Source organism: Sinocyclocheilus grahami, unplaced genomic scaffold, assembly GCF_001515645.1.
Source record: "Sinocyclocheilus grahami isolate Dianchi unplaced genomic scaffold, SAMN03320097.WGS_v1.1 scaffold1709.1, whole genome shotgun sequence".
NCBI lineage: Eukaryota > Metazoa > Chordata > Actinopteri > Cypriniformes > Cyprinidae > Sinocyclocheilus > Sinocyclocheilus grahami.
This window is the reverse complement of record NW_015506888.1, coordinates 52,771-68,116: the sequence shown is the minus strand read 5'-3', so window position 1 is coordinate 68,116 and position 15,346 is coordinate 52,771. Positions and strand designations below refer to the sequence as shown.

The following is a 15,346-nucleotide window of genomic DNA, read 5'->3' as shown; positions in this document are numbered from 1 at the left end:
GGCACCGTGTAATGCGGTGTACACCGCTCTTCCCCAGAGGGAGCTGGCCCTCCGAAGTCCTATAGGCGTCAGGATGTTTTAGACAGAGACTATCCAGTGAGAATGACGGTCCGCAGAACCACCTTCCGCTATAAGCCTTCGGCCTGGGAGTGGCACTGTGACTCTAGACTCTGCTGAGTACGAGAAGTGACGCCCCCCAGAATGAGGAGCTGGAACACGGTAGGTTGGGACTGCTCCCGCCCAGCAGCCCCTGCTGACCGCCTCATCCTCCTCAGAGGAAGAGAGGTAAACACGTGCTCTTACTCTAGAAATGTTTATCCCAAGAGCCCCTGTATATCTAACTTCTCATAGTTCGATAAATACTTCATTTTATTCCTCAGAATCAAATGCAAACAAACAACCAGACAAGTAAACACGGTCTGGTGTGATAAGCCGAACCACAGCGCGGGCTTCCGAACCCCGAGAGCGGGCGCTGAATCTGGTGGTTAAGGAAGAAGATAGGGACTCGCCCGTCTGCATTCCCTCCACTGGATCCATATGCGAAACCCATGAGCACAGCTGCCGCTCCGCCTCGGCGAAAGCGGGGCCGGCGCCGCGAGAAATGCCGGTGAAGACTCCCTCCTCAAAGAGAGCCCTCGGCTTTTAGCCGACAACACACAAACTGTGTGTATCCCCACCCGAAATGTAGTGCGGGCAGGGAAGAACACAGCCTAATATACTGCCAGCTCTCGCCATATGTTTATCTACACTCGTATTGGTAAAATAAAGAATGATAATGGACAGACAACACCAAATAAGACTGACACACACGGAGCGCTTGCTGAATGACAGAACGCACATGCTTTTATGCTTCCTGGTCGCTACGTCACCCGCCCGTGACGTCTCACCCATCCATTGGACTGATTACACATGTGATTCAGAGCATGGTCACGCTGGAGGCGTCCCCGTAGCGTTTCGACGCAGCTCGAGTTCCCGAAGGGGAACTGTTTTCAACATTGATAATAATAAGAACTGTTATTAATAATAATAGATAATAACTGAGCACCAAATCAACATATTAGAATGATTTCTGAAGACACTGAAGACTGGAGTAATGATGCCGAAAATTGAGCTTTGCATCACAGGAATAAATTACACTAAAATATATTAAAATAGAAAACATTTAAAATGTTTTTTAACATTTTATTTTAAATTGTAATAATATTTATTGTATTTTAAATTAAATAAATGCAGCCTTGGTAAGAGATTTATTTTAAAAAATAAAATAAAATTAGCAAATCTAATTATTCCAAACTTTTGATCTGGAAATCCCTCAAAGTAACTTGATTCAAAGAGATAATTGTAAAAGACAAGCAAAATATTCACTGGAAATACCATACCGCCAAACCAAACTTTATGCTAAGTATCTATCATTTTGACGATAGTGGTCCTGACAGAAGTGGTTTTAAAATATCCTTATACTGACCTACATTTCACAGCAATACAATTTACACGTTTCAGTTAGTGTTTACACAAGTGTTTCCTTTCAATTGATTATGTAACAATCTGTATGTTCAATATCTCCACCACAACTTGTAAACTCTGCATGCCAGACCAAACTCCGTAGAACTGCCACTGGGGTGGAGGTGGTGATTTCACCTATGAGTGACCTCTCTCTGGGCATCCCCAAGCTGACACATACACACCCACACCCACAAACACACACATATAGGCATACATCTTGTTTGGACTGGCTCCCAGATCAATTTGCATCATGCAGGGACAGATCTTATGTTGCAGACAGACACCCTGTAGACAAACTACAGTACCTGTATAATATTTTACTAGCCGGGCCTCTCACACCATATAATCTCCAGTCATCTGCCAGCTGTCATGGGGAGAAGAAATAATGTTTAACATTAGCTATATTCAGCTATATTACAGTTTTTTAAAGAGTTTTTATTTTATTTATTAGTTGTAGTTTAAAAAGTACTATTATTAAAAATAATAAAAAATTCACTGCAGTAATAACACAGCAGTGGTCCTTATCTGAAGATCAAGCATTTGTGACGTATAGGACTATGGTAAAATATTATATGACTCTCTCTCTCTTTCTCTCTCTCTCTCTCTCTCTCTATATATATATAGATAGAGATAGAGATTGCGATAGAGAGACCATAGGACTATGGTAAAATATTATATGACTCTCTCTCTCTTTCTCTCTCTCTCTCTCTCTCTCTATATATATATATATAGATAGAGATAGAGATTGCGATAGAGAGACAGACAGACAGACAGACAGACAGACAGACAGTGGGTATATAAAATAATCACCCCCCTTTAAAAGAATCACATTTAATTGATTTGCAGCCTGAATAGAAGACACAGTTTTTGTTTTATCCAGCTGTATTTACTCAGTGCAACTTATAACATCCAAGTGATAACATAAGATAACCAACATGTCAGAATTTTTTTTTTTAAATAGAATCACTGAATTGGAAAAAAGGATCACCCCCTTGTGTCAGTATTTTGTTGAACCACCTTTTTCTTTAGACTGTTGGGATATGTTGAACTTCTTTTTGGTTCACTTTCAGCAGTTTATGTTGTTTGTTTATTTTGTAATGTTGAGTTTGATGTGTCGAGTATACATCTTTCAAAGACGTATCTCAGCAGTTGCTTCACTATTGTGAAAGATCCATCCACAAACAGTTATGAATATGAAATAAGTTATTAATCTTCATGCTTAAATAATGCTAAAATAAAATCTTCATGTTCATGCTAAGAACAGTTCGGCTATCTTAAAGTTAGGTAGTTAGCGTATTTCATATTCTAGTTTGTCATCATTTTGACAAATGTTTTCATTTGTCACACTTCTGACATGAATAGATCAGAAATTTGAATATGAATATACAAGGTCCAAGATCCCAAACAAACATTAATCACCCTTATGGTGACTTCAAAGCAATTACAGTAGGAAACAACACAATTTCTCACAATGGCAGAGTTAAAGACAACTTTGCAATGTAAATTCACAGTTAAACAAGAGCAGTAAATTACTGTGATATTAGCATCATTCTGCTGTTCATTCACAGTCATTTTGAAAGAAAATGACCCAGCATGCATTGATTTCACAGCAAATTTCTGACTACAGATTAGAGACTTCTGACTAAAATAATACTCTTTAATCGCGTAAATTACTGGCAATTTTTTACAGTGTATATAAATGGTTTTTACAAATATTAAGAAGAACAAGAGTATTAGAATAATTTCTGAAGGATCATGTGATACTGGAGTAATGGCTGCTGAAAATTCAATTTTGCCATTACAGGAATAAATTACACTAAAATATACTGAAATACAAAACAGCTGTTTGCAATTGTAATAATATTTGTCATTACTGTTTTTACTGTATTTTTGATCAAATATCATAAGATACTTCTTTAAAGCACATTTAAAAATCTTTAGTGAGATGAAGGTCATTTTAAGTGGATCTATGGTGTCTGTTCTTGTGTGATGTCTGTTGCCACTTTGGTATTTGGACATTCAAACATTTTTAAATGTGGCTCAAATTCTTTATACATTTTGTGTTTCTTATTCTTTTTTTCTTTTCTTTTGTCATATCATATTTGTCATAAAATGTCATCATCTAATTGACACATTCTGTCACATAGTTCTATTCAGTAATGAATATGCTTGACTTTTTACTGTTTGCCTTGAAAATGTCTCATTTGGTAAGAGCTCGACAGTGATTTGTCACTATACTGGCACCGGGTGGCTTTTGCCAACTTCATTAGAACTATGAATCCGCAAGTGGCCTATTCCAGTAGGAGACAGCAGGACGCTTACACGCACAAATGGATCACTTGTCTAATGAGTGCCCATTCAGTGTCTTTCACTTAATTAGTTTCCCATGCCTTCAGTCAGTAAATAAGTCTGAAATGTACACACCAAACTAATGATGCTCAAAATCTCCCCTTGAAGTGATCTTTGTTGATGCTTGGTTGAAAAGGAAAGGACTGCTACTGTTCTCCTGAACTTGTAAAATGAGTGCATCACTCAATTAAAAAAATCACTCAACAGTCATATAATATTGCTTATGACACTTTCCCAGTAAATATGCCAGAGTATTTTAGACAATTTGATGGCTTTGTCAGCTTGGCTGTCCTCCCCTGCCTCTCTGTGTGTTGTGGGTCGCTTGCTTTTTATTGGGCACAGTAGTTTATACGTGATGTAACGCAGGGAAGTCTTTGGGGAACAAAATACATCTCTCTTTTCAACTGATAAGTCCTACAGCAACATCACGGTATGAATGAAGAAAAGATTTGTCAGCTCAGCTGTTTCTTCCAAAACAAAGACTTTCAAACTCTCAAAGTCACGGCGGTTTCCTCTTCCTTTAGTCACACCTGCCAGGCATCACGAGTAACACTCTAATCATCCCGTTGATTCGAAATGTAATTAGTTGCACAGTACACAAGATCTTAATGATCTATTTGTTTGGGTGTTTGTTTAAAGAGGCTCAGATAAATGGCTATGTTCACACAGTCAAAGCATTTGGGAGTGACAACTGTATTTACTAACAGGTGTAGCTCTCAAACGATCCTGTTCACACAACACTTTTGTATTCTCGTGTTAGCCATGAATAATGCCTGTAACTCCTCTGCTTAAAACCCCTTAAACTGATCACCCAGCCTGGCCAAACTGGTCTTTAGCTGGTCTCTTAGCCTGGCCAAACTGGTCTTTAGCTGGTCTCTTAGCCTGGCCATACTGGTTTTTAGCTAATTTACCAACTGGAATATCCCCTAAACCAATGGTTGTTAACCAAGGGGCCAGAGCCTATGGGTCTCTCAATGACTTAAAATTATTCAAAATAACACAAAACAAGCTTAAAATAACAACGTTTTGTTTTTCAAAAAAACAGGCTTCACACAGCCTGGATATATGAGGAAGACTCATTTTAAAAGCGTGATTTCTAGACCTGGAAAAGTCATGTAAGTTCATAAAATTTTAAAAATGTCATAAATGGTTTTTTATTTTATGTTATTATTATTTTTTAATAATAATAATAATGTTGTTGTTTTTTTTGTTTTGTTTTTTTAATCCTTATCCTGTAAATTACAAATAAATGGAAAAGTCATTTAAATCGAATGGTTAAAAAGAGTGGGAACCTTGTAGAACATTCCACTCTTAAAATTTAAATATTTTATATATTTTTAACTCTTTTTTTTATTACCTCTTTTTTGTGACTCTTTAAAAAATGTTTTAAAATAATAATAGCAATATTAATAAAATAAAAAAACGAATTACACCAGATATAGCAGAGAAAACATTAAAAATAGTGGTTTATACTACATAATTTTATTTATACATGTACCGCTTAAAAAAAAAGATATCAAACTCATATATTGTAATAATACTATAAAATCTATTCTTTCAGTATAGATTCTGTTATATTCACAATTTTACATATGTAGACTATATGACAGTTTTCTATAATTTGCACCAACATACTGAAAGAAAATCTCTGCCACTGCTGTACCCATAACAACTGAAGTAAATATCTAAGATGGCGACATCCATAATGCTGGGAAGTCTTATCACAATTGACAGGATGTTATTTAATAAATGATTACAATCAAAAGTTCATCCATCAAATCTTAATTAACCGCCAGCAGATTTGAATTGCAAAGCACATCATTTGGTGCGTGCCCAGACCACAAAACTGACGGCAGCAGCTCTGGTGGAAAATGACGGCTGCTTCTAAAAGCTTCAGTTGAGACACAACCTCATCTCACCCTCAAAATGCGAGTCCTGAAAATTTAAGGAAGTCAGTTCGGTTACATAAAGGGCATGTCACTCTGGGTTAGAACCAAACTATGTGCGAAAGTAACTGTATTTAGCCCTGTAAAACAGGACTGACATTGTATTCAGCTGTTGTGTTACATGTTACGTAGCCGTTCTTCACAAGTTCCCCTCGGTATTGTAGCGAGAGCCACATACAGGCTCAGTTTGACAGGTAAAACGCAGATGGTGCCAATGAGAGAAGTCTCTCTCTCTCTCTCTCTATCTCTCTCCGTCCTGCCTGTTAGATCTCCTGCCTTTCGAATCCATTAAGCGGCAGGGATGTAAGACAGCAAATTATCCTTGTATGTCACGCCACTGATACACGCCACCTGACATGTGTCCATCAGCGTAATGCCCTCAAAGAGTGATCGCGAGTACCCCGAGATCTTCTGCTCCAAATGTGATTGACTGTAGCTCCCGCTGCGACTCGAGTCTTGATGGGCGACGTGGATCCAGCAGTTGTTGAATCATGCATGGATGGAAGGTACCCGGACTGTGAGGCGACTGATTTATGGTCTTATTTGTGTACTGTGTTCAGACTCCCCCTCCTCTTCTCTTCTCTTGGTGTAAACAGCATAGGGCACAAACCCTACTGTGACAACTGTGCCACACAGCCAGACTCACAACTCCTCTACAAGTGCGCTGACATGAGTCTGTGCCAGTGGGGACGGGCACGGGGTGTTTGCTAACAGCACACAGCTCATCTCCCAGCAGCCGAGCAGCTCCGTTGCTACTTTATGCTGTACTGTGTAAATCACACAAACCTCACACATCATCAGCGCATGATTTCATATTATCATCTATAACACAGAGGAAACCATTCCAATGATGTATTCTAGATATACGAATCAATATCTAATTTAAAAGAACTGATGCCGGTACATGACTGTAATTTCCTCACTGCTCACTTTTTCAAGACGTCTCATACTCTATTGGAATGCCAGTCAAATACTGATATTTCATATATAAAAATTTTAATAATCATAATAATAATAATTACAAACTGTTTTATTTAGTACAATTATTACAAAAATAAATAACAGTAATTAAAATATTTAAATAATTACAATTAAATTATAGTATTATTAATAAAAAATATATATTTTATCTAAATTATATTATTATTAAATTAAAATGAAGAATTATTTTTATAAAATAAGATGCCCCCTGACATGTATGAATTCTATTATGGAAATTCAATGTTGAATACTACTTTATTTTTGCAGTTTGAACAAGCAAAAACCATCACGCAGTGTGTGTTCCTCACTTCATAAAAAGGATGGGTGGATTACAATACAACTGAAAACAGTTTTCACTTAACATAGTAGTATTATGAAAAATACTGCACTCATAGCACAAGACTATTTAAAAACAGCAAGAAAAAAGCCAAAGGCATAAGTGCGCTAGTGTACATCACCCAAAAAAATAAAAAAAATACCACAGACAAAATTGCACACTAATATATGGCAATATGGCAGAGTGAGTTCCACCTTATACATAAAAAAGCCAATCACCTATAGGTAAAGTCATTGTGTCACTGCAACTGCTGTAATAATCTCTAGTTTCTGTGTTCTGAAAAGCTCATTTGGGACTGCTCATGCACACTGAAATAAAAAAAACATTTATGGGACAGTTTATGTCAGAATGTATTGTTATTTAAATATGTTATTTAAATGTAAATTTGGCAAGTGGTTTTTGAGATTTCAGTATCTATCTAAAAATAGGAGACGGACTTGCGTGAGTAAACTAGTATTAAGTAAAATGAGTAAAAGAGAGAGTTTTGTGCGAATGTCGGCCTCAGATAGTATGCTTCTTTCTATTCAATGTTTTTTTTTTGCCTTCTTCCACAATGTATTATCTTTAAATGATCTTCCTTAGAGGATCCTCCTCAGCAAATATTAATATATGGGTAACTTTACAATTTGTTCAATTTGTTAACAAATGAATGCATTAGCTATCTAACAAACAATAAACCAACAACCCAAAAATCAAACTTGTCATAATTTACTCTCCCTGATTTGTTTGGAACAACTTAAGGGTAAATAAATGGTGACATAATTTTCATTTTTGGGTGAACTATCTCTTTAATATAGGTTACTGTTAATTTATAAATATTCTTCAGCATTAATTCATGTTCATTCAGAATATATAAACATGTGCTAAATTACAATGTTAAAAATGTATAAGTAGGTATATGAACCAATAAATGCTGTTATGTTAGCTATTGGAATAAATAATTATTTGAACTAACTAACTGAACGTAGTGTAAAGTCTTGCAGATATAAATTCAATAAATTCAGTTTAATAAATGACATATCACAAATAAATCAGTGCTTGTTTGACAGCCCTAATTCAACTTCACAGGAGAAATGCCATTTCCCCCCTCACATGTGCATTTCTAAATGCACATGTGAGTCATTATTGACACAGAGGAGTCACGGTTCATGACAGCTTTTAATAGAACAGCACAAGTACCTCACAGTGAGTGCGGCAGATGTATGTTACGCATGAAGAGAGGAGCAGCGGCAGCCTCAGGGACGCGGTTCCAGCCACGTAGATATGTGCAAAAGGTTCTGTCGCCTCTGATCAGATAACGGCAGCTGCTGAGGCCTCCAGCTCTGTTTTCAGACCTGCCCTGATCCTCTTTTCCTCCTGAACTTCCAATACGAACCCTGCACTTCGAGCATGACAAATAATGGATTACGGGGATTAGAGGTAAACGAACATGAGAAGCGCCATATGTTTTGAACCTCCTCCTGACCTAGATGTATGTGCATGCGAAGGAGAGATAAAGCCACATGAGCGCGCATGTTGCCAGTTGTGAAGATAGGGCAAACCAAGAGAAGGTGGCACTGGCTACCGCGTTCGCGCTTGGCCGTGCTTCGGCGTGAGGCTAGAATTAATTTACGAAAGATAATTGTACATTTCCGGAGGGATAGGAAGAGGCAGTGAAAGGCAATAAAAGAATGAGTCGACATCACCATGCACAAATTGTGCTAATGAGGATGGTGATCAGGACAAAATGAATCCAATTAAGAAGTTGTTATTCTCAGACCTCATGAATCTCTGTGTATTCCTCTGGGATTTACGGTCACCCTGTGAAGGAAACGTGGACAATCTGACCAACCCACTCGGTTCTAATAGAAGCATGTGGCCGTCCTTCTCTAGGATGGTCTGGAGTATTAAAGGAGGCAACAAAGCGAAGTGTCTAAGGCCGCCAGGCCCCTGGGATTGGTGGTAAGAAAACGATGGGATTACCCAGGGATTAAGAAACGATAAGTACAGAAACAAAACCACTTTAAGAAGACACTTTAATTTTACTGTGCCAAGTTTGAAAGCAGACAATAAAGCTCTTCAGCACAAGCCCTGTGGGAATGAATGGCTTATAAATGGAGAATAATAGCAGAAGAAGTGGCCACTGCAGGACTCTGATGAGCAGAAAAGACGAAAGGAGGAAGAACAATAGCACTTGTGACTCCTCACCTCCTGACTGAATGTGAATTACAACGACAAGGCACTTCCTGTCATCGGCCTCTGGTGTCACATACATGTTCATTCTCTTCCAATGCCGATTCATTGTTATGAAATCAGAAATGTGGCGCTAAGGGGTTGTCTTGAATGAGAAAACCACACAATATCTGTAAGATATAGCAGCTAAATCTTAAGAAGTGTAGAATAAGATTAGCTGTTTTTATCTTAAAGCATAAGTGCATTTTATGTTTCACTAGCTTGAGCAAACAGACATTTAAAAACAATTAAATTTAAACAATTTTTCAAAAAGGTTTCTAAGGTTGCAAAATACTTCATGTCCTATTGGTCAGCCAAACAGACAGTTCTGCCCAAAACGCATGCCATAGTTTGAGGCAATGCAGTGTTCGATCTATACCGTGAACATGTACTAAACATGAGTGGAATTTGCACTGCAGCGCCCCCACACCTTGATGCTCATGACAAGATTCAAGAATAGCATGTATAGGTATCTTTATTGAAGTGAATTAGGTTTAAATCTCCGTCATGCATGAATGAATGATACATTTTGCAATTTTACACATAATAATCCACGATGATCACATTATACAAAACTGAAATTGCACGTCAAAATAACACGTTGTCAATATTTTTTGAGACCCCCAAAATTTCACAAATCACGTTTTCAGGGGAGCCCATGTCTTATTAAGAGGAGCCGAGCTCCCCCTAGCTCCCCCGTAGTTCGCACCCTGAGGCAATGTTAGGCTGGTCAGTATGCTCATATGCTAATACTAGTGTAGTGCCACAAATCTACAGTCTTTACATTTTTTCAGGGAAATCCTCTTAAAAATGGCTTACTTATAGTTGTCTCTGTATATCGAGAAAGAATCTTAACATCAAAGAGATTGCACACTTTAGCTTCAATAGCAAATCAGGTGCAATTCATTTGTAATTTTCATTTAGCTCTGAAAGTCTATTCCACTGCCTGTTTATTCTGGACCGGAGGATCCTTTGCCTAGTTCCAGATGGTGGGAGTGTGAACATACAATGGGACAAGATAGAAAGGGAATCCTTCCTGATGCCGCTAGGCTTCCTTTTACACCTCTCAGTGTAGGTGTCCATAATAGCCGGAAAATAGTAATGGACTCGGTCATTTTTACAACTGGCTGCAGGGCCCTTCTGTTTGAAGTGGATTGTTTCACACCAGACAGAAATGCAGCAGGTCAGGATACACAGTAAGCAAACGGCTTTGAAGTTTTGGGTCAGTAATATCTTTTTATGATTTTTAATGTGTCCAAGTTTGCATTTATTTGGTCAAAAATACAGTAAAACTGTAATATTGTAAATATAGTACTTAAATTTAAAATATCTGTTGTCTATTTTAATATATTTTAACATGTACTTTATTCCTATGATGTCAAAGCTGAATTTTCAGCATCATTACTCCAGTCTTCAGTGTCACATGATCCTTCAGAAATCATGCCGATTTTCCACTAAAAAACATTTCTCACTATTATCAATGTTTGCACTACTTAATATTTTGTGAAAACCAAAAAGGATTATTTTTTAAAAGAGAGTTCAATAGAACAAATATTCTGTAACACTGAAAAGTCTTTACTGTCACTTTTGATCAATTTAATGTGTCATTGATGAATAAAATACTTAATTTTAAAACCATTATAATATATGCTGACCCCACACTTTGGGGAGAACAAGTTTGTTTTTAGCAAACATTTTACTAAACCTTATCAAATTTATGATTAAAGAAAGGAAAAAAATAACTATTTGACAATAAGTTAAGAAAATGTAACTTTAAGTGTCTTACTCATATTATTGTATATTTTCTCAAGTTAAATTAGTTTGTTTATATTTTTACTGTAAAACAAGACAAAAACACCAAAAAATACTTATTTTTTTCCAGTGCAGGGATGCTGGTAATGAGGGATTCTGTGAAGCAGATGAGGATTTGGGGAAGCGGTGGTTGGAAAGAGACAGCCGAGTGCACGAGGTGGAGAAAATGGGAAAAACAACAGGCATGGAGTCAGTTAGTCGAGCGGTTCGAGACCCTTGGTGATTTGTGAGTCTAAAGGCCCCACAGCTGCAGGTGTGTCACTCTAAAGGAGGGTCAACCGGGTGTAACTCTCATGGCTATAGAGAAGCTTATCTTAATTCTGAAGGCAAGAAAATCTAAGATCCCATTCACGCATAGGCCCTCTAATCAATGTGGACAGGTAATTCAGATGAGAGCAGGAGAGAGCTTACTGCTTTCAGCTCAGCGCTGCTGCATGGCAACTGCAAAGCACACAAACCCACACATATACCCGCAGCAATTTAATCAAATGCACTTAGAGCAGGCAATAACAACAGGTATTATGTAACATAATCATCCACATGAGCCAGGGCTGAGATTACTAATAACATGAAGTGATGAGCAGAACTGTGTTTAAATACCCCTATATTCACTTCGTAATTGTTCTAACCTGCCAGAGATCTTCGCAGAGAAACCCCTGAGAAAACATACCCACAGCTCTTTGACATGTAGTGCGGGAAACCGATAATGACTCAAAAGAACTGAAAGCATTTGGGGAGGATTCGTAAATGAATCCCTCCAAAAGAAAAAACAACAAGCGTATTTGTTTCTGGCTTTGGGCACATGCAGTCAAATGCCATTAGATGAGTCACATGCGTACAGTATCTCTCCATTACGGTAATCAGTTGTGGACTGAGCAGGTGGTTTACTGTAGTGTGTAACGCAGCATGCAGGGCAGAGTCTGGGGTTTTTCACCTGCTGCTGGCTGCTCTCCAGCCTCTGCTGAGACTCAGTGCTCTAGTTCCCCGATCAGCTGCTGCAGAAAACACACCACACCAGTCCTGACGGGGCTAGTTCTCACCTTCTCACATTCTCAATCTCACGTTTTACTCCAGCATCTATGTTAAATCATAGTGATACATTTATTTTTGAAAGTCAATTTCTATAGCTGCACATACTTTTAAGTCTTAACTAAAAAAAAAAGAGGTACTTTTGAACACTGTCATTGTTATTGTCCAGGAAAAGAGTCATAGCTCATTGAACACAAATTCATCTTTTGTGAGGCATATTGGGGCACGTTGTCACACTATATGGGGTAAGTAGTCACATTAAACAGCCAATAATAGCATTTCAGACAAATGTAAAATGTTAAATAATTATGAAACACAAAACAATTCAAGCAAAAAAAAAAAGTGAACATACAAAAATACTGCAAAAGCCAAAAAGAGGGGAAAAACAACCCCTTAAGCTTTCCAAAAAAAAAAAGAAAGAAAGAAATAGTCTAATAAATACATAACATTTAAAACATCTGTCAGAAGCAAAAGGAAAGAAAAAGTATATATATATATATATATATACACACACATATATATGTGTGGGGGTGTGTGTGTGTGTGTGTGTGTGTGAGAGAGCCTGGACCACAAAACCAGTCTTAAGTCGCTTGGGTATATTTTTGGCAATATCCAAAAAAAAACATTGTGTGGGTCAAAATTATTGATTTTTCTTTTATGTCAAAAATCATTAGGATATTAAGTAAAGATCATGTTCCATGAAAATACCGTAAATATATCAAAACTTAATTTTTGATTAGTAATATGCATTGCTAAGAACTACATTTGGACAACTTTAAAGGCGATTTTCTCAATATTTTGATTTTTTTTTCATCAATTGAAATCAATTCAATTTATTGTACATCAATGGAAAGCTTATTTATTCAGCTTCCAGGTGATGTATAAATCTCAATTTCAAAAAAATGGACCCTTATGACTGGTTTTGTGGTCTAGGGTCACATATATATAATATATATGTGATATATATAGATGCACTCAATTTTACAAAAGTGACACATTTTTGTAAGAATCCAAATGTCTTTACTATATCAAATACATGCTGCTCTTTTGAACTTTCTAATTATCAAAGAATTCTGGAAAAAAAAAACAAGCATTTGTGTAATTGGACTTTTGACTCAAAACCTCAGTTACTGAGATACACTGTAGTCTTTGTGACAACTTACAGTCCTCAATGACAACTAGCCCCACTCTCCCCTACAACATGCTGTGAAGGCAGCTGCAAAAGAAATCAATGGTTTGGGAAGATCCGCAACAGTTGCTTCTATATCTTACTACAAAACACAGGAAATCTAGTCTGCCGTTGTGAAATATAACAGGCACAAATGTCTTAAATTCCTAAGCAGCTCTCAAAAATGCTTCTGATCCTTTTTGCATCAAAACAGCATGGAAATTGCATCCAAATTACAGCATGGAAATTGTAAAATCCAATGAGCTGTGGCACTGTTAAAGATCCCCAGGCTAACTAAAGAAGAAGTAAAGCAGAGCAGAATCAGTATACTGATTTCCACAGCCATAGTCTTCTGACTTTCCCTTTGATATACCATGCTTTCCAAAACTCCTTCCAGGGGTCATAGGACATCTGTCTGCACAATGTCATGTAAAGCAACGTTTTGACTTCATTATTCACTATCAGCAAAGGCAACCGGTTCTCCAGGCAATTGAGCTTCCATTCATTCCTGTTTTTTTTCCCCATGATCCAAACAGATCAAGCAAGAATAGATCAACTCCAGAGGTCATAGCAATCTGCATTTTATTGTCTTACACACTAACCGTTAATGTTACCTCTGAGCAGAGCAGAGATCTGCTACAGTGTGAGCTGATCAGAGCCCGGGAGGAGTGAACGCAGATGCAATCCAGCACAAACATGGGCATGACAGAGGCAGCAGTAACCTCAGGGCCTACTGCTAGTGTCTTACACTAGAACTATGCACCTGCTGCCAAAATATGTAGTCCACACACACATATACAAGCAAAATATACACCGGCAAGCACATGGAGCCATAGAAAGATGCTGGCTTTCTTATATTTTCAAAAACATAAACAGATGTGCTTTGCAGAATGATGATAGCGTAATTCCACAGACACAGATTTTTAAATGAACCTAAAGGTCTGCACCAATTCCTTTTTTTGGGGGCATAAAAAAGCACAACAAAATGCTAGAAAGAGCTCTCCATGTATATATATATATTATTTGTGTGTGTGTGTGTGTGTGGGTGTGTGTGAGTGTGTAGAGAGAGCGCTCTATGTATATATATATATTATTTGTGTGTGTGTGTGTGTGTGGGTGTGTGTGTGTGTGTGTGTGTAAACTACTCTTATGCCATGAATTCAGTATCATTTCAAAATATGTGTCCCAAAAAAATAAATAATTCAAAATGTCAAGTTTGAAGCTTTGTCTGTTTCTAAAACAGTATGTGTGTGATATTGCTTTTATTGCTTTGATATTGCTTGTTTTATAAAATTTATATATATATATATATTAATTAATTAATTAAATACTATTGGAGTGCGTTTTACAAGAAAATTATATTTCAGTTTTTCTACTTCAAAATTGTAATTATTTTTGAAACTTTTTTTTAACTCTATTTGTGACATTTACTAGCATTTTTTTAGTGGAAACTGTTTCAAATAAATCCCACACCTTGTTTTTCAGTGCAGGAGTGGTGTTTTGTTCCTAATGATTCCGAGCTTTGGAACAAAAAAAGTTGGGTAAATGATTTAATGACTCATTAATTAATAAGATTTTAGTTTTTTGCCTTTATTAGATTGAACAGTGTAGTGGTTACAAAAAGCAATGGGAGGAAAGAGAGGAACAACATCAGGAAATGCCCTCAAGCCAGGACTCAAACTTGGGTCGCCCGAAGCGCTACTGTACCATATGTCGAATCAGTGTCTGTTACATAAAACTACTGACATAAAATGTAAAATGCAGAAAGATCCGCTAAATAATCCCCACCACTAAAAACTGTGCTACAAACCAACTTGGTTTAAAACAGCTTGTTCGCATATATTCTACACTTTCAGATTTCATAGTTGCGCTGAATTGTTTTCTCTCCCACTGGGCGTAATGTACCTTTGACAATACGAGACATTATGAATTAACATTTCCGTTAAGTGTATTAATGATATCCTGGTGAGAGCAGTGCACTGTACTGTATTGATTTCCGTAAAAAAAAAT

At 37.1% G+C, this 15,346-nt stretch overlaps 1 protein-coding gene across 2 annotated transcripts in view; it reads right to left on the bottom strand.

Annotated features, from left to right (window-relative positions):
- Positions 1–15,346, bottom strand: part of LOC107572165 (protein ELFN1-like) — a 122,773-nt gene that overhangs the window by 87,555 nt on the left and 19,872 nt on the right. Inside the window, exon 1 of one of the 2 annotated variants that reach the window (XM_016258575.1) lies at positions 8,296–9,454. The exons of the other annotated variant lie outside the window; for it this stretch is intronic. The gene's annotated coding sequence lies outside the window, so the exon portion shown is untranslated. Of the gene's footprint in view, positions 1–8,295; positions 9,455–15,346 lie in introns of those variants that run through there. 2 annotated transcript variants of the gene reach the window in all.